Raw genomic sequence first — 22364 nt, 5'->3', positions numbered from 1 at the left:
GTCTCTTTTGTAAATATAGGCAGCTTCAGAATTAACGCAGTCGATGAATAAGAGGCCCTTGCATAGAAACAGCCATTGGTCCTCTGACCCCTCACAATGTCACAAGGACTGCAGCCACCAAAGGTCCCACCTGCTGCTCACCCTACCAACACCCCAGAGCTGCTGCTTGTGGAGCCCTCAGGGCTAATTTCCGATCTCAATTTCTCCCCTTTATGCCTGAAGGCCTCCAGCATGCAGGTCTTTGGAGACTCTGAGCAGTATTCCATCTGTGTTGATTCCAACTGTGATGAATTAGGCTTTGGGGGTGAGCCTGAGAATGTGCCCACTGCTGAGAACAGCTGGATCAATTGTGACTCAGTGCAGCGTGATTAGTGAGGTTCTGGAGGCCTCAGACCACTTGTGTTAATTTCCAGCCCCTGACATTGGTTAAGGGTGTGCACTTGGACCATTCAGCAACCCTTTGCCCCAGTTTTCTTCTCTGTAAAATGAAAACAGTGGTTATAACTGACCTTATAGGTACTATTATGGGCTGAATTGTGTCCCCTTAAAATTCATAGGTTGCGGTCCTAACCCCCAGGACCTCAGAATGTGATGTATTTGGAGATAGGGCCTTTAATGGGATAACTGAGTAAAATGAGGTCCTATACTCATAGGGCCCTGATCCAATATGACTGTTTTCCTTATAAGAAGAGATTAGGACATAGACACATACAAAAGGAACACCCATGTAAAGACACAGGGAGAGGATGGCCATCTACAAGCCAAGGAGAGAGGCCTCAGAAGAAAAAAGTCTTGCCGACACCTTGATCTTGGTCTCCTAGCCTCCCGAACTGTAAGAAAACAAATGTCTGTTCTTTAAGCTCCCCGGTCTGCGGTATTTGGTTACGGGAGCCCTAGCAAACTAGCAATGGGTGCTTTTGAAGATTCCATGAGACGGTGCATGAATCAAAATATGCTCAACATCGATAATGTTTAGAGAGATGCAGATCAAAACTGCATTGAGGTCTCACCTCGCGCCAGTCAGAACGGCCATCGTTAAAAAGTCTACAAATAGGGGCTTCCTAGGTGGTGCAGTGGTTAAAAATCCGCCTGCCAATGCAGAGGACATGGGTTCGATCCCTGCTCCGGGAAGATCCCACATGCCACGGAGCAACTAAGCCCGTGTGCCAAAAAAAAAAGTCTACAAATAATAAATGCTGGAGAGGGTGTGGAGAAAAGGGAACCCTCCCACATTGTTGGTGGGAATGGTAGTTGGTGCAGCCACTACGGAGACCAATATGGAGGTTCCTTTAAAAACCAAAAACAGAGCGACCATGTGATCCTGCAATACCACTCCTGGGTGTATATCTGCAGAAAACAATAATTTGAAAAGATATATGCACCCCAGTGTTCACAGCAGCACTATTTACAATAGCCAAGACATGGAAGCAACCTAAGTGTCCATCAACAGATGAATGGATAAAGACGATGTGGTACATATGCAATGGAATACTACTCAGTCATAAAAAAGATGGAATAATGCCATTTGTGGCAACATGGATGAACTTAGAGATTATCATATTAAGTGAAGTAAGTCAGACAAAGACAAATATCATGTGATATCACTTATATGTGGACTCTAAATAAAATTATATGAAAGAACTTATTTACAAAACAGAAATAGATTCACAGACATAGAAAACAAACTTATGGATACCAAAGGGGATAGTGGGGATGGGGGGGAGATAACTTAGGAGTTTGGGATTAACAGACACACACTACTATGTATAAAATAGCACAGGGAACTGTATCCAATGTCTTATAATAACCTATGATGGAAAAGAATCTGAAGTGTGTTAGCACACATGAAGCTAACACAACATTGCAAATTAACTATACTTCAATTTAAAAATGCTTTTAAAAAAGCTTAGATAATGCCTAGCATAGCAGACAGATAAATGTTCACTCTCATTTTTATGTAGGCAAATATGTTGCTAATTCTAAATAACTTTCTTAGAATTAAGATTTAGATCACAACCTGTTCATACTGTGGACACTACAGTATCATGCAGTAGAATCACCTGGAAATTTGTCTTTGTTACATTAAGCATTCATTTGTTTATTCACTCATAAAATAGACAGGTATTCATTGCTGAGTTTGAGTCAAGAACTATGGTGCCAGGAGGACAGGAGGGGTAGGACGCAGCTCGTAACCCTTTCTTGAGGAGCTTATGGCATCTCAAATGGTCCAACACAGCGCTTGGTGTCATTAGCACAAGAGAGTAGTGGCTTCAGGCCAGTAGGCTTGAACATAGCAAAAAAAGGGAAACCACTGTCTGTCTGCAGGGCAGGCAGAAGAGGGGCTCTCTGGACCCTCTACCAGGATGCACTCCCTGGCAGAGAAGGGCTGGGACAGTCATTTATGTAATCCTTAGGGAGGCTGCCTGCAAAGCCAGGTCAGATATCTTTGCAACGTATTATAATGTCACTAATAAATTTCATAATTTCTTTATTTTCTTAAAGTACTTCATTCAGTTATAAGGAATGATATATGTTGATATGTAATAAAATATATATATATTTAAATTGTATTATTTGGTGTTTTGACATATGTACACACCAGCAAAACATTTGCTACAATCAAGATACTAAACATATAGTATATGCATTTATCCCCAAGTCTCCCCATACCCCTTAATGAACCCTCCTTCTCGCCCCTCCCCCTCCCCTTGCCTGCAGGTGACCCCGATTTGCTTTCTGTCACTGTAAATTAGTTGGCATTTCCTACAACTTTGTATAAATAGAGTCATACAGTATGTACTCTTTTTCATTTGGCTTTTTTCACTCAGTGTAAATACTTTGAGACCAGCTCGTGTTGTAGGCACGTATCAGTAGTTCCTTGCTTTTGTTTTGTGAATGGTACTCCATTGTATGACTATGCTGCTGTTTTGTACCCATTTCCCTGCTGAAGAGCAGGTGGGTTGCTTCCTGGTTTGGGCTTTTGCAAATAAAGCTACCATGAACAGTTTTGTCAAGACTTTGTATGGATATATTCTTTCTTTTCTGTTGGGTAGATACGTAGGCGTGGAATGGTTGGATCACACAGGTGTGTGTGTACCTACTTAAGAAACTGAGAACTGTTTTCCAAGGTGGTTGTCCCATTTTTCCTTCCCACCAGCAGAAAATGAGACTTCTGATTCCTCTATATCCTCTTCAATATGTTCAATCTTTTCTAATTTTAGTCATTTAGAAAGTTGTGAAGTGGTATATCATTGTAGTTTCCATTTGCATTTCTCCAATGATCAATGATGAAATGTTTCTTCAGCGCTTTTGCTGATTTTTTTTATGGGTTGTTGGTTTTCTTATTATTGTTTGGAGGGTTTCCTATATTTTCTGGATTCAAGTCCTTCATCAGCCATATGCTTTGCAAATGTTTTCTCTCAGTCTGCAGCTTAGCTTTTCATTCTCTAAACATTGTCATTTGAAGAGCAGACTTTATTTTGAATAAACTCTAATTAATCAATTTGTTCTTTTATGGCTTGTGATTCAGATGCCATATTTAGAAAATCTTTGCCTCACCCGATTTACAGTTTTTCACCTATCTTCTTTTCTAGAAGTTCTATAGTTTCAGGTTTTACATTTAGGTATAGGATCTGTTTTGAATTAATACCAATCAGGTCAATTTAGTTCATAATTGTGTTCAAGTCTTATAAATTCTTCGTGATTCTCTAATTGTTCTATCAGTTATTGAGAGAGGGATGCTGACATCTTTGACTGTAATTGTGGATGTGTTTATTTTCCCCTGTGGTTCTATCAGGTGAGGCTTTATGTATTTTGAAGCTCTATGATTAGGTGGTATTGAGGATTGTTATTTCTTATTAATAAATTGACTCCTCTATCATTATGAAATAAACTTCATTATCCCTCGTAATATTCTCTGCTCTGAAATCTACCTCGTCTGAAATTAACATAGTTACTACAGCTTTCCTTTGATTAACGTTAGTGTGGAATGTATTTTTTTCATTCATTTATTTTTAATCTGTCTGTGTCTTTATATTTAAATTCTGTCCTTTACAGGCAGCATATAGTTGTGTCTTGCTTTTTTATCCAATCTGAGAATTTTGGCCTTTTAATTGGAGTGTTCAGACCATTAACCATTTACTATGAATGTGGATTTGCATAGGTTTATATCAATCACCTTGCTGTTTATTTTCCATTTGTCTCATATTTTCTTCATTCCCCTCTTCTTCTTTCTTCTTTTGGATTAACAACATATTTTTATTATTCCATTTTATCTCCTTTGTTGGCTTACTAGCTCTAATTCCTTGTTTTATAATTTGTGTGGTTCCCTTAGGGTTTATAGTACACATTTTAACTATAATATACACATAGTAACTAGTACATTATCCTAGTTGAACTTCAAGTTATATTACACGACCACACATTTTGGCTTAGACAGTTTGAGCTGCCATGACAGAAGACCATAGACTGTGTGTCTGAAACAACAAATGTTTATTTCTCACTGTTCTGAAGTCTGGGAAGTCCAAGATGAAGGCAGTGGCAGATCCAGGGTACGGTGAGAACCCTCTTCCTGTCGTTCAAATGGCTTTATTCTTGTTGTGTTCCCACCTGATGGAAAAGAAAGAGACAGAACAAGTCCCCCTGTCTCTTTTTATAAGGGCACTAATCCCATTCATGAGGATGGACCTTCAAGACTTAATTACCTCCCAAATTCTCCACCTCCTAATATCATCACATGGGGGATTACGATTCCAACATATGAATTTCTAAGGGACACAAACATCCAGTCCATAACATATATGAGACATACAATAGTATATTCTCTTTCTCCCTGCCAGCCTGTGTGCTATTGCTGTCATATATTTTACTTTTGTATGTGATAAAACACAGAATGCAGTGATGAACTCATTCAGCTTTTGTATGTCTAAAAATATCTTTATTTTGATTTCATTTTTGAAAGATATTTTTGTTGGGCACGGCATTGATTTTAGGTTGACTCCTTTTCTTAAGAGATGTTTCTCCATTATCTTGTCTCTGGCATTGACTCTGATGAGAAATCTGCTGTCATCCTTAAGTATGTTCCTCTGTATATGTACATACATATCTTTTTTCCTCTGGATAATTTTAAAATTTTCTTTATCACTGTTTTTGAGCAATTTTATCTTGATTTCTCTTAGTGTAGTTTTATTCATGTTCACTGTGCTTGGAGTTCATTGAACTGCTTGGGATGCTAAGTTTATAGTTTTCATCAATTTTGAAAAATTGTTGACCATTACTTCTTTAAATAATTTTTCTCCCCTGCTTTCCCTTGGAGACTCCAATGCCATTTATATTAAGGTGTTTAAGTTGTCTCACAGCTCACTGATGCTCTTTCCATTTTTTAAAAATACTGTTTCTGTGGTCATGTGGGTAGTTTCTATTGTTATGTCTTCAAGTGTATTGATTTTTTCTTCTGCAATAGCTAACCTGCCACTAATCCCATTCAATGTATTTTCATCACAGACAGATTACAGTTCATATTTAGAAGTTGGTTTGGTTGTTTTTATATCTCGTATGTCTCTGCTTGACTTTCTGAACATACAAAATACATTTATAGCAACTGCTTGTGCTTGTCTGCTAATTCTAACACCACTGTCAGTCCTAGGTCAGTTTTGATTGAGTGATTTTTCTCTTCATTATGAATCATATTTTTCGGCTCTTTGCATGCTTGGTAATTTTTTTAATGGGATGTCAGAAATTATGAATTTTACCTTTTGGGGTACTTGATATTTTACATTCCTATTGGTTTTCTCTTGAGCTTTGTTTTGAGATATAATTAAGTTGCTTAGAAATAGTTGGTTGTTTTGGGTCTTGCATTTAAGATTTGTTATGTGAGACAAGAATGATGTCATCCACCACTGAGGCAAGAATCTTCTGAATATTTTACCCAGGTCTCTGTGAATTATGAGATTTTCCAGTCTGACTGGTGGGAACAGGCACTATTCCTAGCTCTCTCTGTGACTGTCAAGTATGAGTCCTTCTCATTCTTTAAGAGAAGAAAAGGTGGTTCTTTCCCCATCCCTGGGTTGCTTTCCTCACCTACACTTACTGATCAATACTCAGCTGAAGATGCAGGGGTGACATGCAGATCTCTGGAGTTCTCCCTCAATGCTGCTCTGTCCTCCCCAAAATTCTGTCCTGTAAACACTGACCACCTTCTTCTCCTAGATTCTCAGCTCTGTCTTCTCAATTCAGTGAGCCTCCTGGTTGCCCCCTTCCTGTGCTGTGCCCTGGGGACTTTCTCAAGGCAGTAACTCAGATGGTTGCAGGGCTCACATCATTTGCTTCCCACCGCTCAGCCATCACTGTCCTTCATGACTGATGTCCAGTGTCCTGAAAACCTACACATCATATGTATTCTTCACAAAAAGTATAGTGTCTTATGACCTGGCCTCAGAAGTGAGGCCTCATCATGTCCACAAAATCCTGCTGGTTAGAGAAATCAGCCCTCACCAATGGGTGTGTGCTGGGGAGGGGGCATGAATTTCTGAAGTCAAGGGTCTCTGGAGGCTGGTTACCCTCCACAAGTAGTGAGTGCACAAATGGGGGTTGCAGGAAAACTAGATTGGATGGGCAGGGTGGGGCCAGATGAGAGTACATCAGAAAGAGTTGACAAAAATAACCTCTCTGCTCTGTATTCTGTAGACACCTCTGTCTCCACTGAGCTTCCATCACACAGCTTCACCCTAATTTAAGTGCTATTCTCCTCCACTAACCCGAGAATTTGGGGGAGGAAGAAACTATTTCTTGTCTATCCTGGCTCCTCCAAGCTCCTAGTGTGACATCAGATTTAGAGCAGGAGCTCACCGTGATTTCTTAAGTGGAATCACACTGAATGGGCTGGAATAGCCCTCCAGGGTGGCCCCAAATGAAACCATGTTGGCCAAGCGTGCACCCTCTCCCATCACCCAGCCATCAGTCCACAGTGAGATGGGAAGTGACCTCGGGGGAGGGGCTCTGTGCGGCTCCAGGTACAATACCTGAGGGCTCAGCCATGGTGTTCTCAGTAACAGGGCAGCAAGTCCTCCAACGGGACATTTGAGTGACATAGCACAGAGTCCACATCACCACGAGCCCATGTCTCCATCTGCAGCCACACAGGTTAGTTATTGGGGTTTTCATCACCTTTCCCCTGAATCGCTGCAGCAGGGTCCTAGTTTCTCTGCTCACCTTCTTCACTTGTTTCCAACCTATTTTCCACACACCCTCTGTGATGCTCTTTCTCAACAAAGACCCAGTCCTGCCATTCTTCATTTTAAAACCACACGATGGCTTCTCATCACCTGTGAGGTTCATTCTGGACCTCCAGCACCCTACACTCCGGCCCTGACAAACTCTTCAGAATTGGTGCCAGCCTTTCACAGGTCTTCCGGTTCTTTCTCTGCCATTTACCTTCCCTCTCTGACCTGATTTTTTTTTTGCCTAGTTGACTCCTCCTGCCCTGTCCTTCCAGCCTCACCTCCTTTATGAAAACTCCAGGGCTCTGCTAGCCCAGGTTAAGTGGCATTTCAATGTTATTACAGCCTGCAGTATTTGCCTTTGTAACTTTCATTACACGGTGCTGCAAACGTCTGTAACCAGAAACTCATCTCATTGAGAGAGTAGATAGCTCTCTCTCTTTCCCCAACACGCAGAACACAGCCTGGCATAGAAGGGGCTCTCAAATGTTTGGACAGTAAATAAATTAATTAAATAATGGTTTGGGACTTCCTTCGTGGTCCAGTGGTTAAGCCTCTGTGCTCTCAATGCAGGGGGCCCAGGTTCGATCCCTGGTCAGGGAACTAGATCCTGTATACCGCAACTAAAGATGCTGCACACTGTCACTAAGGCACGGCACAGTCAAATATATAAATAAATATATACATTTTTAAATCTTAAAGAAAAATGGTTTAAAAAACACCCCAACCCAATTTTATTCTACTGGTTACCAACCACCCCTTTTGAACATCAGGTAGACAGTTTTCAAAAGCAGGAATCAGCCTGTGAAATGAGGCTTATTTGTGGATGAGCTGGACTTCCCAGTAAAAATATTGAAGTTTAGCTGCAGAGCTACTTTGGCTCATTATTGAAGCTCTTCCATGTGGCTGCTGAGGAAGGTGCTGGAGGGAAGGGAGTGGCTGAGTGCTGTGACACCAGGCTCTAACTTCCCCTCTTCTTCCTCCCTCTTTCACCCCATGGAGTCAGCCGAGGGGCTGGGAGGGACTGTGTATCTCTGCCCCTTCCAGGGGGCTGCCAGCTGTGTAGATGCCTTTTCTGCACTGGTTTCTGGGGTCCAGGTTTCTAGACTGACTGAGACGAGAAGGTGATACCTGAAGCAACCCTCCTGCCCCAACCCCAGTCAGTGCTGTCCAGACTCTACCCTCTCATGTCTTCCCTGAAACAAGAATCTAGAACCCTCCCAGCCACTCATCCTTGTTAACAGACATTCAGTGCCCACCTCACCGACGCATCACTGAGCTGTAGATGAGGGTCACACTGATGAACAGAGGTGATCCTATCCTCGAGGAGCTGTCGAGTTTTCCTGAAAGACCTCCGTGCTGGAGCTTAGAGGTGCTTATATGAGTCACAATGATCTTTCGATACAGTCTCATACCATATTCATCTATATTCATTTAGGATTACTTCTAAAAAGGATGCTTACACAGAATCCTGTCTTGCTTCAGATACCACTGGCTTTTGGGAAGCCACAAAGATGCTTTGGGAAACTTTAAATAATTTATTCTACAAGGCCATCCCCTGTCCTGGGAGGTTTTCATGTTGAATTCTATTAACCGCTTTCGCCTTTTGTTATAACGCATATGTGAACACTTAAAAGCCATTTAAAATAATTGATTCAATCCACTAAAGCCAACAAATTAATTAATGGATGCATAATTAATCAGGGCAGCAGGCATCCCTTCTTAAGGGACCGGAGAGGAAAGCTGTGATTTGTGTGTTCATGAACGGAGTAGATAAGAGTCAGCTGTGCTCTTGAACCAGATACTGATACAATCAGGGTTATAATTTAAGAGTTGAAGGTGATACTCCACGCTCAGGCCTGGAGTTAAGATGGACACAGAACTCCAGCTGTCAGAGCAGGGAGGGTGGGGGTCCTGAGAGCACGTCCCGGTCCGTGGATACACAAACCATCACACTCAAAGCGCCATCCAAGGAAGGTGTCCATCAGCGATTTGTTTCAGGTCCATGAGGAGATAAGTCCAGACATTGAGAATAAGTGTGTAAAAACTTTTGTAGGAATTTGACAGAGTCATTTGATGCTGGCTGAATCTAAGATTTTAAATTTAGGGCTTATATTTTTATGTCCCTTTTCATTTATTTTTTCTAGTAATTCATTTTTATTGCATTTAAAATATGTATCTGTATGCAATGGATAATAAATAATAAACAAAAGCAAAACAAAACCAAACTGGGCTTTTATTAAGATATTTCTAGAACCATTGCTTTGGACTATTGCAGAAATCTTTAAGTCCAAACCTTGCAAAATACTGTCTGGCCTGAATATGTTCTAGAGGATGTGATAGGAGCTCTACTATTTCTTTGCAACTGAGTTGGAAAACGGGATTGGCCTTGCCTTGTGTCTGTCTCTCTGGAGATGCTCCCATGTTCTGCAGAGCCAACGCCATCCAGACAAGAAGGATGTATCAAAGCCATGTGCGCTGTAAATATACAGCTGCACCGATGCTCATTTTGAACATGTGCCCGCAGAGAGGGTCATGAATTAACTGTGAAGAGTAAGATTATGGTACAATCACCAGCTACAACTGGGCATCAGAGCTCATTCCACCACAGTGAATGAATGGTCCTAAGTCCCACAGCAAGAATGGCAGCGGCTTAAGACCTGCATCTTAGGGCTTTTAGCAGTGAAATAGCAGAAAAGAAGCCCAAGAGGCATCCTTTGGGATAGCAGGACGTTGAGTTAGACTAGAGGTCGTGATTCACACCCGGGCTTTACTAGTAAAATGGAGTGAGTACAGCCACTTACTGGGACTGAAATGGACACTGGTTGGACCCGATTCGAGTTGTCTTGGATCATTGCCATGGGAACACCTTCTAGCAAGTTTACCTAAAGGCTTTTTTGGTGTTAAAGTAGTTGTAATAGTTTATGTGGCCTGTGGGTTGGGACTCGAGGTGGGCCTGCCTTGTGATTTACAGGTTATCTATATGAACATACACACGACTCCCCACAAATCCATGTATCACTTCCTGTTCCTTGAACTCCTACCACGTGTAAGAACTCTGACATGGGAATGAAGAGGGCTTGTGGTTTGGTTTTGATGTGTGAATGGCCTTTGAAATATGAACTCCGGACTTGAAAAAGTAAAATTGCTAATCTGAAAAGCTGCTTATTGCCAAACTGCTACCATAGTCGCCAAATCATAATAGAAGTGAAAATTCCTCCCCTTCTATTACAACACATGGAGATTGTACATGGGACCCACGGAGTCACATGAACGGGGACAAATCTGATGCACTGAATGAGGAGTATTACACTTCCAGAAACTGATGAGTTGCTTAGTGTAACATACCTGATACTTTTGGCATCACCTAAATAACAGTGGAAAGTATCAGTAGTGGAGAAAATCAGATAGAGCCAGGCTCAAATCCTGAGTTCTCTGCTTCCTAGCTATATAACTGTGGACACTTTACTTAACCTCTCTGAGTCTCAGTCTCCAAATCTATAAAATGGAGATAGCAACATCTATCTTGAAAGTCTAACACTGGCAGAACACGCCTTATACACTAGTGCCTGTACTAAGTATTTAGAGATTTTTTTTCACTTACTCTCACAGCAAATCTTCAAAGTTATATACTATGCTAACCTGATATCCAAGTCCAAACACTCAACCATTACAGCTTCAGAGATAAAGTATATAAAGGACCGAGGACAGTGTCTGGCACAAGTGTCTGGGTTAAGTACCAGTGTCTGGTACTCCATGAGTAAAGTTACTGGTCTATTACTATTATTATTGCTACCACTGCTCAGGGAGACAAAGGTGACATGGGAAGTGGAAACGCACACTTGGCTTTTGCTCAGAATTCTCTCTTCTACTGGGTGAACCCAAGGCTGCCCTGCTGGGAGGTGGCCCGGGACTCCAACCCAAGCACCAACCCGAGGTGCATTCGTAAGAGGAGCAGGTTGAGCTGCCGGGCAGGTTTTCGGCAGAGAATGATTTAAAAGGCGGCTACTAGAAGGCTCCATGATCCCCCAGGTGTCTCCCTTAAGGCTTGGATGTCACCTGAAACTCATTTCAGGAGAGTGCGGTCATTCATTCCGCTGGGATCTCTGGAAAGCTCCGCTCTGCTAATGCCCAGGAGAGGTTACACAGAAGTGTGAAGAAATTTCAGGCAAACAGTATAAGATGATATCAGGTCTTATTAGCTGTGCCAGAGAGACTTGGAGATGTAGAAGAGCAACGGTCACCTGGCAGGGGTTAGAAGGAGATGCACTTGAAAGAAAAGAGAGGCTGGCAACAATCTGGGGAGTGTCTCTGTTTGTACCCGGTTGACGCTGCTTATCTTCTTCTGTGTGCAGTTAAGTTGCAGGTTGTGAGGACAGGTAAGAAGCCTCCGGAAGGAGTCTGCCTGGCCTTCAGCGCAGCTCAGCGGGGGTACTGGGAGGAGGGGGGCTGCCACGCGGTCCAGTGCCTCTCCCTTCGGGCTGCGGGCTGGGGGTGTGGATGTACATCACTCCCTCCTCCCTCCCTCCCTAGCATCTTCCTGCACGTGGTGCGGTGGTTATTGGTAAAATCAGGCGGCCCGCCTTCAAATCCCAGCTCCCCACGTGGCAGCCTCATGACTTCGGGCAAGTCCTTAATCTCCAGGAACAGGAACCTCATGGAGACGCGTGAGGATGAAAAGATGCTGAGCTCTGCTCGGTGCCCGCGTGGGACCCGCAGGCAGGGACGGGCCGGTCGGGCAAGTGCCAGGCCACCCTGTCTCCTCAGACCAACCCTGCCCATCAGTGAGGAAGTGTTATCCTCTTACAGAGATGACACAGGTTCGAATGTTTCCCTTCTGCTTCATGGGGATACAGCCCAGTGAGTCATCTCCTTTACCTGAATGTGGGTCTTTAGGAGATAGGGGTTCTGAATGTCGCGTGTGATCTGCGACCCCGCAGCCACCCCGCTCATCCCTCTGCGTTGCCGTTTCCTCTGGATAAACTGAAGGAGGTGCTTGAGACAACCCTTCAGAGCCCCTCAGCAGCGTCTTTCCTGGGTGTCGGTATTATCCTGCCCGACTCTCAGTTTGCCTGTCTGCAAACCCCACTGTCACTGCCTGAGGACAGCTGAACATTAATGACCTTCACGTTCTCTTTGCAGCTCTCTCGAAGCATCCCTCATGCTGTGCTGCTCTCCCCGCAAGGGAAAAAGGGAAATGAGAGCTTTAACCAGCTTCCAGGGACTGTACATGGGCTGAACCTGTTTGATGACAAAACCAGGAAGGAAATTCACTCAATGTACTTTTACATGCAGTCAACAAAAAAGTATTCAAAAGATCCTGTGGAAGGATCACAGATACCTGCTGGGTACCTACCAAGTGCTAAGTTCCTTGGATACATTGAATTCACATCCTTGTTCTGAAGGAATTTGCAGTATATTATGGGGAGATAAATGCATGAATCCGAGTAACTCCAATTCAAGGTCAGAGGGGATAAATGCCACAAAAGGGATACAAATTAAGTATCATATGAGCTCAAAGGAGAGAAAGATACTTGCAGCTAGGAAACCAGGCCCCTCACGCTGGCACTGCTTGCTGTAGGAGGGCTTCGTGGAGGAGCCGGGGTGATGCTCAGAGAGTAGCTAGGTGGTCTATGAAGATGCGCTGGGTGGGGGTCTAGAGGATCATTCCAGAGCAAAGGCAGGAGCGGAGGTGGGTCCCTGGGCAGTGGGTGGCCCATTTGTTTGACTTGGTTCTGAGTCATGAGGTTATAAATGTTGGCTGAGATATCTCAGAAAGCCTTGAACTCTGGGCTCCGTAATTCCTGCCCCGTTCCTTAAGTTATTAGAAAATGTTGCAAGGTTTGCAGCAGGGGAAGACATGTAGGAGAAAATAGGAGGAGAGCTGGAGGGGAGAGGGTGCTGTGAGGAGAATCCATTACTAATGCACTTTAGAGCGGATGGTGGACCTGAGAAGCAGCGGTTTCAAGGAAGGACCCCACAGCCTCCAGACAGGCTGCCTGGGATTCTTGTGCCCTGAGCCTGTTGCTCTGGTGTAACTATTAAGACCTCTCTCTTTACAAGTGTACCGGTTTGCACAGTAAATAATAGGATCACCCTAGTTAAAGCTGAGTAACTGGAAAGGTAGGACAGAGAAAAAGAATCAGGTTTTGGAGGAAAATGAGTCTGGTTGTGGACAAACTAAGTTTGAGGTAGCGTTTGGGCTTCTAAGCAGGAGAAGATGAGACTAATATCAGTGGCCAGCATTCCCTGACTGCATGCGCTGTGCCAAGCTGAGTATTACCCGTTTATTCTCCACAATAACCCCGCGAGGCGGGCACTATGATTATCCTCATTGTATGGAGGATGAAACTGGGCAGAGAGTCATATGAGTAGTAAATAGTTGAGGAAAATTCAGGCATTGACCTCAGGAGAGAACTCAGAAGAGAGACAAAGCTCCAGAAATTATCCACCAAGAAGAGGTGGCACAGGCCGAGAGGTCCAGGCGGGTTGCCAAATAGAGGGAATGTGGCAGACAGAGGATGAGAGTCAAAGAACAAATATGGACATAGCAGGAAGCAGAGGAGGTCGGGAAGACCGGCAGGGAGCATTGGGTTAGGGAAGTGGAGACACCAAATGACAGCATGGCGAAAACCAGGCAAGAGACAAGAGCATGCCCCGGTCCTGAGCGCAGGATGCTCTGGAGAAATGGGGCAAGAGGGGGACTGAACAGAATGCTGGATTGGTGGCGTCTGACCCAGCGGCACACCCGTGAATTTCTCCATCGTCAAAAATGTTTCCCAGCTCGTCAACCCAACCACATAAGGACAGATGTCAAGTTCGTGGTGGTGTTCTGTGTGGTGGGGGGTTGCATCCTGGCCTCCTGCTCTGGGGGCCGCAGCCCGTCTGGAGGCTGCTGCTGGCCCTGACAGGTGGGCTGGGGTCACTTCTGCCTGGAGCTTCCATTGAACTAGGTTGTTAAAAAGAAAAATGATCAAGCGACTCCCTCAGAATGGGAGTGGATGAGAAAGAACTACAGGGCTTATCTCGCCTTTGACTATTGAAGGCAATTCCCTGACCTCCAAGGATAGAATTTCGCTAATCTGAAGGCCTAACTTGGCCTGAATCTCACCCAAATTAATGTAGGCTGTGTGTGCCAGGTGAGGACGAAATGACATCTCAGTGTCGTCATAGTATTGTGCAACTATTACTATTTTTTTTTATTTTTCATTTTCATTGAAGTATAGTTGATTTATAATGATGTGTTAGTGTCTGGTGTACAGTGAAGTGATTCAGTTACACATATATATTCTTTTTTAGATGTTTTTTCCATTATAGGTTATTATAAGATACTGAATGTAGTTCTCTGTGCAATATAGTAGGTCCTTGTTGTTTATCTGTTTTATATATAGCAGTGTGTATCTGCTAATCCCAAACTCCTAATTTGGAATCTTTGTCTTGGGTACCTTTGGAAGTAGGATACATTAACCTTGATGTTCCTTCTTGGGGGTAGATATAATCAGTGACTGTGCTGAAACTGCGGGTCCTTCCAAATCTGGACTGGGCTAGGATTTATTTTCGCTCTCAGTTTCCATTTATATTCTTCCCCATCTGCACCACCTTCCTCTTTGAAGAATTCACCCCTTAAATGATGAAACTATCTTTTGATTGAGGAGAGAAATGGAGAGATTCTCAACATCAGTGCCATCGACATTTGGGGCCAGATCGGTCTTTGCTGTCGAGTCTGATCTGGGCATTACAGGATGTCCAGCCACCTTCCTGCCCTCGTTCCAGTAGATACCAGCAACAACCAACCCCTCTCCCTGAGCTGAGACAATCAACAATGCTTCCAGACATTGCTACAGTCTCCCAGGAGCAGTCTTCCACGTTTGAGAACCACAGCAGTAAGCTGATTCAGACTAAGATGTTAGTGACTTAAATTTGTTATTTCTTAGATGAATATTTCCATGTTGTAAGTGAAACCAAGGAATAGTGATGCAGACAGGCAGACAGGTCGATTTCTCTTTTTTACTCTCATTCAGGCTTCCTAATGGCAGAGATACAATCCACGTAATGGATAGACTCAGTCACCTTCGGGATTGGATGCACTCAGTTCAGTTCAGCGTTCTTCGCTCAGTCTGGGGACGTTCACACAGCACTGTGATGCCTGTCAAGAAGGAAAAAAAAATTTTTAAAATAAATAAATAAGTAAAAAAGAAGGAGCAGCAGTGCTCATTGGAATTTGGTCCTCCTTGTGCTGGTACCCGTGGTGTCATGGGAGCATCCTCTTTGCTTCTCCTGTGGATTCATCCCTGCTGCATCCGTTGGATTCTACCATCACTTCAAACGGATGTCTCCACTTTGCATGCTCTTTGTCCTGACCACAGGCTCCTCTGGGACACAGGAAACTTGAGAACTTGCTCCCTGTCTTCTCTGAGACGGAGACAGACTCTCCTGGCCTGGATGAACCTTGCTCTGTTCCTGTCCACTGCTGCTGTCACTGGGTCCTTGTGCCCATCTGGGCTCTACTCCTTTCCACTACCCCCGAGGCAGGTAGAGGGGCAGCCAGCCAGTGTCCACCTCTCTTGTTTTTCCTCTCCCTCAGCTTATAGGAGGGAGAGGAAAAGAGAAGGATCTTGAACTTAAAAGTCAAGAATTTAATGCCTTTATTTGGTTCTGCAAAGGCAACGTACCCCTTAGACAGTGATGGATCACTGCTAGCTGCCGGAGCTGGAGGAAGGCCCTCGGGGGCCTAGTGGAGAAATTGACTGGAAAGAGAACACATGGCTTAATCCCCTCCCCCCTCCCCACTTGGCACTCCTTCCCTCCTCCCCTCGGCACTCCTTCCCTCCTCCCCTCGGCACTTCTTCCCTCCTCCCCTCCTCCATCTGCAGGTACCGCTGCCCTGCATGTACAGACGAGGCAGTGGTTTCCAGGCACGTCCTCCGTAAACCGAGTGACATTGCAATGGGTGACTTACTTTACCTAATTCCATCAGGCTCTTTGATGGGTGAGTATGGGCCGCAGGAGGTATGGAACCTTAGAGGATCCACTTCTCATCATCAGTCCTCAAGACTACATTAAAGTGTCTACATAAAGCATCCCTGCAGACCTGAGGATTCTCGTGGGAAATCTGGGAGAGTGACAACATGAACACAAATATTACTAAATGTGTGTGCTCGACCTCTAGAGAGTACTATTCCCCTCTATACTGGGGACACACAAGACCCAGTGAAAAATAGCTCTGTCTTCTCACATCTATAGTTAACAAGAAACAGCATCAAGCGTTTATCCCTTAGTGAAGAATAGCTCACGTGGTCTTATAATTACCAAGATAACTATCTCACACACTCTCTTTCTTTAAGCCTCCATCCTCTCCTACCCTATCCCTACCCCGTGATGCGCTTGCTTCCACTCTCGCTGAGAAGGTAGAAGCAGAGAGAAGGGACACACACGCTGTACTCTGCACTACACCCGCATTCCCCACCTCCCTCCCATCACTGTGGTCGGTCAGGACCAGCTCCCTTCTTCCCTCTGGACCCCACCCCTCTTCTTCCTAAAATTCCTTCATCTTCCTGGCTCTTTCCTCTCTTGTCAAAGCCTCTCTTATCCTCATCAGAAGAGGGAATATGCTTTCTTTCCGCTTCAATATCAAAGGAAAAGAAATAAACAAAAACTCTCTCTGGACCCTGCTTCCCCTCCACTACCAGCCGATTTCTCTCCATCCCATCATGGCAAACTCCTCAGCAGAACTATACATCCTCATCTTCACCCACTCACTCCAGTCCATGTTCATCCACCCCATCACAGAAACTGCCCAGGTCCAAGGCACCGTGAACTCCAGGTGTGAACACAGTAGTCAGTACTGCTCACTGCTCGAGAATGTCAACCATTTATCCTTTTTTACACACTTTCTTCACTTGGAACCCAGAACCCTATATCTTCTCTGGTTTTCCCACTCCTGCTCAGTCTCCTTTGCTATTTCCTCTTCTCTTCTCCCTGGATGTTGCAGCATCTTTGGATGCTTTTTTTCTTCTATCTTTGCTCACTCCTTGGAGAGCTCAGCCAGTGCATGATTTTAAGCCCACCTATATGCTGACGACACCCCAAATTTATATCTCAAGCCTGGATACCTCTTTTGGACTTCAGACTTGTATGTATATCTACTTGCTTGAAATCTCTGCTGGCTTACCTACAGACTTCCAAAATCTGTCATGTCCATTGTCGAGCTCCTGACCTCCCATCCCTCCTCTGCCCCACCTCAGTCCTGCCCCTCACCCACTCTGTCCTCCTCACCTCATCAACAGCAGTGCTATCCTTCTGGTTGTTCAGGTCCCAAGCAAGGAGAAAGTCTTGACTCCTGTCAATCTACATATGGCCTAATCAGCAATTTCTGTCAGTTTTATCTTCAAAATATATCCAGAATCTAAACACTCTTCAGCATCCCCACGGCCACCACCCTAGTCAGCCTCCATCCTGTTATTGAAATCATTTCCTCCATCTCGACTCTACACATGAGGTCCATTCTTGGTCTCAGAACACTTTATATCCTTAAAAATAATTGAGGACCCCCAAAAGCTTTGCTACCTCAGTTATATCCATTGATATTTACTGTATTACAAATTAAAACTGAAAGTTTAAAAATAATTCATTTATTAAAAATAATAATAACCCACTGCAAGTTAACATAAATAAAATAATTTTATGAAAAATAATTTACTTTCTAAAACAAAAAAATTAAATGAGAAAAGTAACAGTATACATTTTGAAAAGTATATTTTGCACATCTCCCAAATGTCTGGCTTAATAGAATATAGATGGATTCTTCTATCTGCCTCTGCTTTCAAGCTGCTGAACATTATATGTTGTGTAGCCTCTAGAAAATGCCACAGTACACTTGCAAGAAGATGAGAGTGGAAAGGGAAAATTAAGTCTATACGACTATGAAAATATTTTAACTGTCCCTGGAAAGGTCTCAGGGACTCCCAGGAGACTGGAGACTATGCTTTGAAAACTGCTAAGTTAGATGATACCATGCTTCTGCTGGAACCTCACAGTGGCTCCCAGACACAGGAAGAATAAAAGGCAGGATCCTTTTATGGGTATCAGGGACCATACGATCTGCGCCATTCCCTCCCTGGTCCAGTCCCCTCCCTTCTCTGTCCTCACCACACCAGCTTCCTTCCTAGCCCTAAACCAGGTGCTCCCTCAGGACCTGTGCCCTTTCTGTCTCCTCAGCCCAGAAGCTCTTCCTCCTGGTGTCTTCACGGCTCACTCTTTCACATCCCTCAGGACTTTAGTCAGTGTCACCTTTTCGACGGTTGTGCCTGGCTGCCTCTCTAAAATTGCCAGCCCGTCTCCCCTCTCACTGGTCCACCGATCACCCTTATCCCCTCTCTGCTTTATTTTCTCTTTAGTGTTTATCTCCATCTAACTTTTGACTTACTTTACAATTTGTTTTTGTTCACTTCTCCTCTACTTCCAACCACATCCTATAGTTGTTTATGACCTTAAAATAGGAAATATTCTAAATATCTAACAGTGAAGGGTAAGTTAAATAAGTGATGTTGCCTCTGTTCTACACGTCCCCACAAGAAGGCGGGCAGGGATTTCTGTTGTTCTGTTCACCGATGTCTTCTCAGTCACCAGGACAGGACACCGTGCCTTGTAGGCTGTCTGTGGAGCTTGAAGAGTGAATGAGTGAAGGAGCGAGTGAGTGAATGGCTAACCCTATTATGATGACTGCATCCCAGTTGGGGAAGCAGAAACTTAGTGAGGGTGAGACTTTCTGTGAATCATGGAGCTGGTGAAGAATGAGCCTTGGGCGCAGGTCAGTGAAACCCTGGACCCTCCCAGCCCTGCAGCCCCACCATGCATGCAGGGTGCACCCTCCATCCTACAACCAGCCTCCAGCCCACCTGGAGAGGAGGCATTTCCAGGTTCTAAGTGTGCCTTCTGCTCTGGAATAGCCCTCAGGGACGGTGGGATCCAGCATCATCATCCCACAGGTGAGACGATGGCCCAGAGATGTGACACATCTTATCTGGAGTCACAGGCTCCAGGGATGGAAGTGGAACCACTGTTATGCCCACCAAGGACATGTGGGTCTCAGGGGACTCAGTTTAACTCACCACAGTGGTTAGACATCCGGCCTTTGCAGGATGACAACGTTACAGTCACATGGATGGTCTGGCATGGTTTTGCTGCAGAGACATGCACCAAGGTGTCTGTTTTCATGGAGACAAGTCAGGACACATATTGGTGCTGTAGAACCACCTTCCTCAAGGTCAAGGCCAGGCTGTTGCTCAGCTGCCCAGAGTCTCTGCTTGACCTGCTTTCCCAAGGGCAAGACCTTAGCATGGACCACGCGTCTCCTCGGTGCCAACACTGTGCTTGCTGTCTTACCCACCTTCATGGTCCCATTTACCTCCTGAGACAACCCTGCAATCTGCTTGTTATTATCATTTCAACCCTCAAGCTCAGAAAGGCTAAATAATTTGATTAAGTTCAGAAAGACAATGAGTGAGAAATTACATACCTTATAAAGTAGGTGTGCAACACCCCTGCCATTCTAACCTCATAGGAAAAGCAGGAGACTTAACTTCCCTGAAACCAGCACCCCTCAGAGGGGTCAGGATGAGACAGAGGAAAGGAAGGAAGTAGGTCTTATCTAGTGATCCTTTCTTACACTTCTCTTCCTGTGTCTTAGAAAGAATTCAGAAAGTGTCATATTTGATTTAAAGTACTTTAGGGAAACAAAATGTGTGTGTGTGTGTGTGTATGTATGTGTGTTGGGGGGAGAGAAAACAGATGAAACAAGAAGAACAAAATGTTGATAATTTTGAACATAGGTACTGGGTTTGTGTTTATTATATTATTCACTTTATTTTGTGTATGGATGAAATTTTCCATAATAAAAAGAAAAAAAAGGAAAAAAGATTCAGCTAAAAGAATGCTCATCCTATAATTATTTACAATTGCAAAATATAGGAAATATTCTAAATATCTAATTATAATGGGTACATTAAATAAATGATGTTACATCTGATCTGTGCATCTATTATGAAATAGACATAATTTGTTGATGTGGAAAATAGCCACCATGTGCTAAATAAAAATAAAAATTAATTTTCAAGAAAAGACGTATATTAAAATTTCATTTTAATTGTATATTTATAGTTTAATGCTTCTGTTTTTCTATCTGCATTGAAAAAAAGTCTGGAAATATTCTTTGAAGACTTAACTTTACATACTTAGATAATATATGAGCTTTTGAAAGAGTATGTATCACCATTGCGATTAATTAAAAAAAATTTAAAGCAGATCATAAAATAGCATGTATAAGATGATTATTTTTTCATTTAAGAAGAAAAAAAAAGGAAGGATAAAGGAAAAACCAGAACCTGGATGTAGGATGCAGACTAGGTCTCAAAATTCCAGGACAAAAGCCAACCAGCTGGAGGAAAAGTTTGGGTGAAAAACCTGGGACCAGCTACATTGCTGGTCGCACAGAACACGAGCACCTCTCCACCTCAAGACTGAGAAGGGAGTCTCGTGCCCAGAGCAAGGCAGGGCCCAGCCAAATCTTGTTAAATTTGAAAAGCTTCTCTCTGCTCTGCTCTGTGCATTCCTTGAACAGAGGGGGAGAATGAAGTTCATTATTTCTTAGATTGAAAAGTTCTGATGGAAGGAAGCCTCCTTTGAAGAGAGAAAGGCAGCAAGGAATAGAACAGCAGGGGAAGGCACTGCTGAGAGCGGTCCAGGCATCTGTCTAGTGACAACTCTGCCGAGGGATGAGGGGCAAGGGGATGGACCCTGTCGATGCACTTTTACTCCAAGGAACGACGGGGTGTGAGGTAAACAAGTGCATTAGAATGCGGTGGGCACTCAGAGGGGCCGTAAGTGTAGGCATAATCGGAGCTGCAGATTCATGTTTCCAGCTAAATGGAAAATCTGTAATTCAGACCATGAAGTCGGCAGCTGGGTTTGTTGCTTTAGTGAACATAAATCTAAGGTCAGAAATCTTACCCTGGTTGTGCTGCGGGTCAAGGTTCTCATCTGTATCCTTTAGCCATCAGCTACCAGGATAAGCGAGTATATCAATGCGATAATAATGGGGCTTCGTGGGTTCCATTACTCAAGTGTCTCCAATCAATTAGGGGTTTTAACTTAGTCATCGCAACATAAATATCCTTTAATACCCAATTAAGGCCACTGTTCATCATCGTGATGGCTTTATCATGGTACGTGGGTTTTTAATGCTGCTCAAATTTTAACAGCGAGGAAGACATGACACTGCATTTATTTTATTTTTTTAAATTTTATTGAAGTATAGTTGATTTACAAAGTTGCATTAATTTCTGCTGTACAGCAAAGTGAGTCAGTTATACATATATATATTCTTTGTCATATTCTTTTCCATTATGGTTTATCACAGGATATTGAATATAGTTCCCTGTGCTGTACAGCAGGACCTTGTTGTTTATCCATTCTATATATAATAGTTTGCATCTGCTAGTCGCAAACTCCCAGTCCTCCCCCCACGCCCTCATCCAGGCATTTGGATATTTGTTAATACTCATTCAGAAGTTATATACAATTCAGATGCTATATACAATTATTCAGATACTTTTCTCAAACATTTGTATTGTACCCCCACCATAACAAGCTTTAAACCTCCTCAATAGATACACCTATGTTCTATATATTTACATGTGTGGTGCTAATATATTATGTACTTTATAAAATATACATAAAATATACATTTGCACATACTCACTTTAAATTAAACATAAGGTGCTGATATTTTTTTCCTTCACCCAGTCACCACATCCTCTATCTTTGGTGTACACATCTCCCTTAAAGGCGCTGGTTTAGAAGGTACTTTGTGCTGCCTGCTGGTGTGAGTGGCAATTCCTATATTCCATACTTGAACAGATATAAGAAATGAGCAGTGGCAGCTCTATTTTCTCATGGAATCTTTGTGGGGAAGAGATGCTTCCCTTGTGCTTTCAAATGCGCAGACAGTGTTCTCCTAAAATGTAAGGGCACAGTCAGCTTCTTGTCCTCCTAAGTTCAGGTGAACAGGTGCCAGGGCACCCCAATCAACAGGGCACTCTCCCAGCATCACGGGCTCCGAGGCGCGCTGTGGCGGCAGTCAGACAAGTG

Source organism: Hippopotamus amphibius, chromosome 11 (assembly GCF_030028045.1).
Source record: "Hippopotamus amphibius kiboko isolate mHipAmp2 chromosome 11, mHipAmp2.hap2, whole genome shotgun sequence".
In the NCBI taxonomy this organism is placed as follows: Eukaryota; Metazoa; Chordata; class Mammalia; order Artiodactyla; family Hippopotamidae; genus Hippopotamus; species Hippopotamus amphibius.
This window is presented reverse-complemented; position numbering follows the sequence as displayed.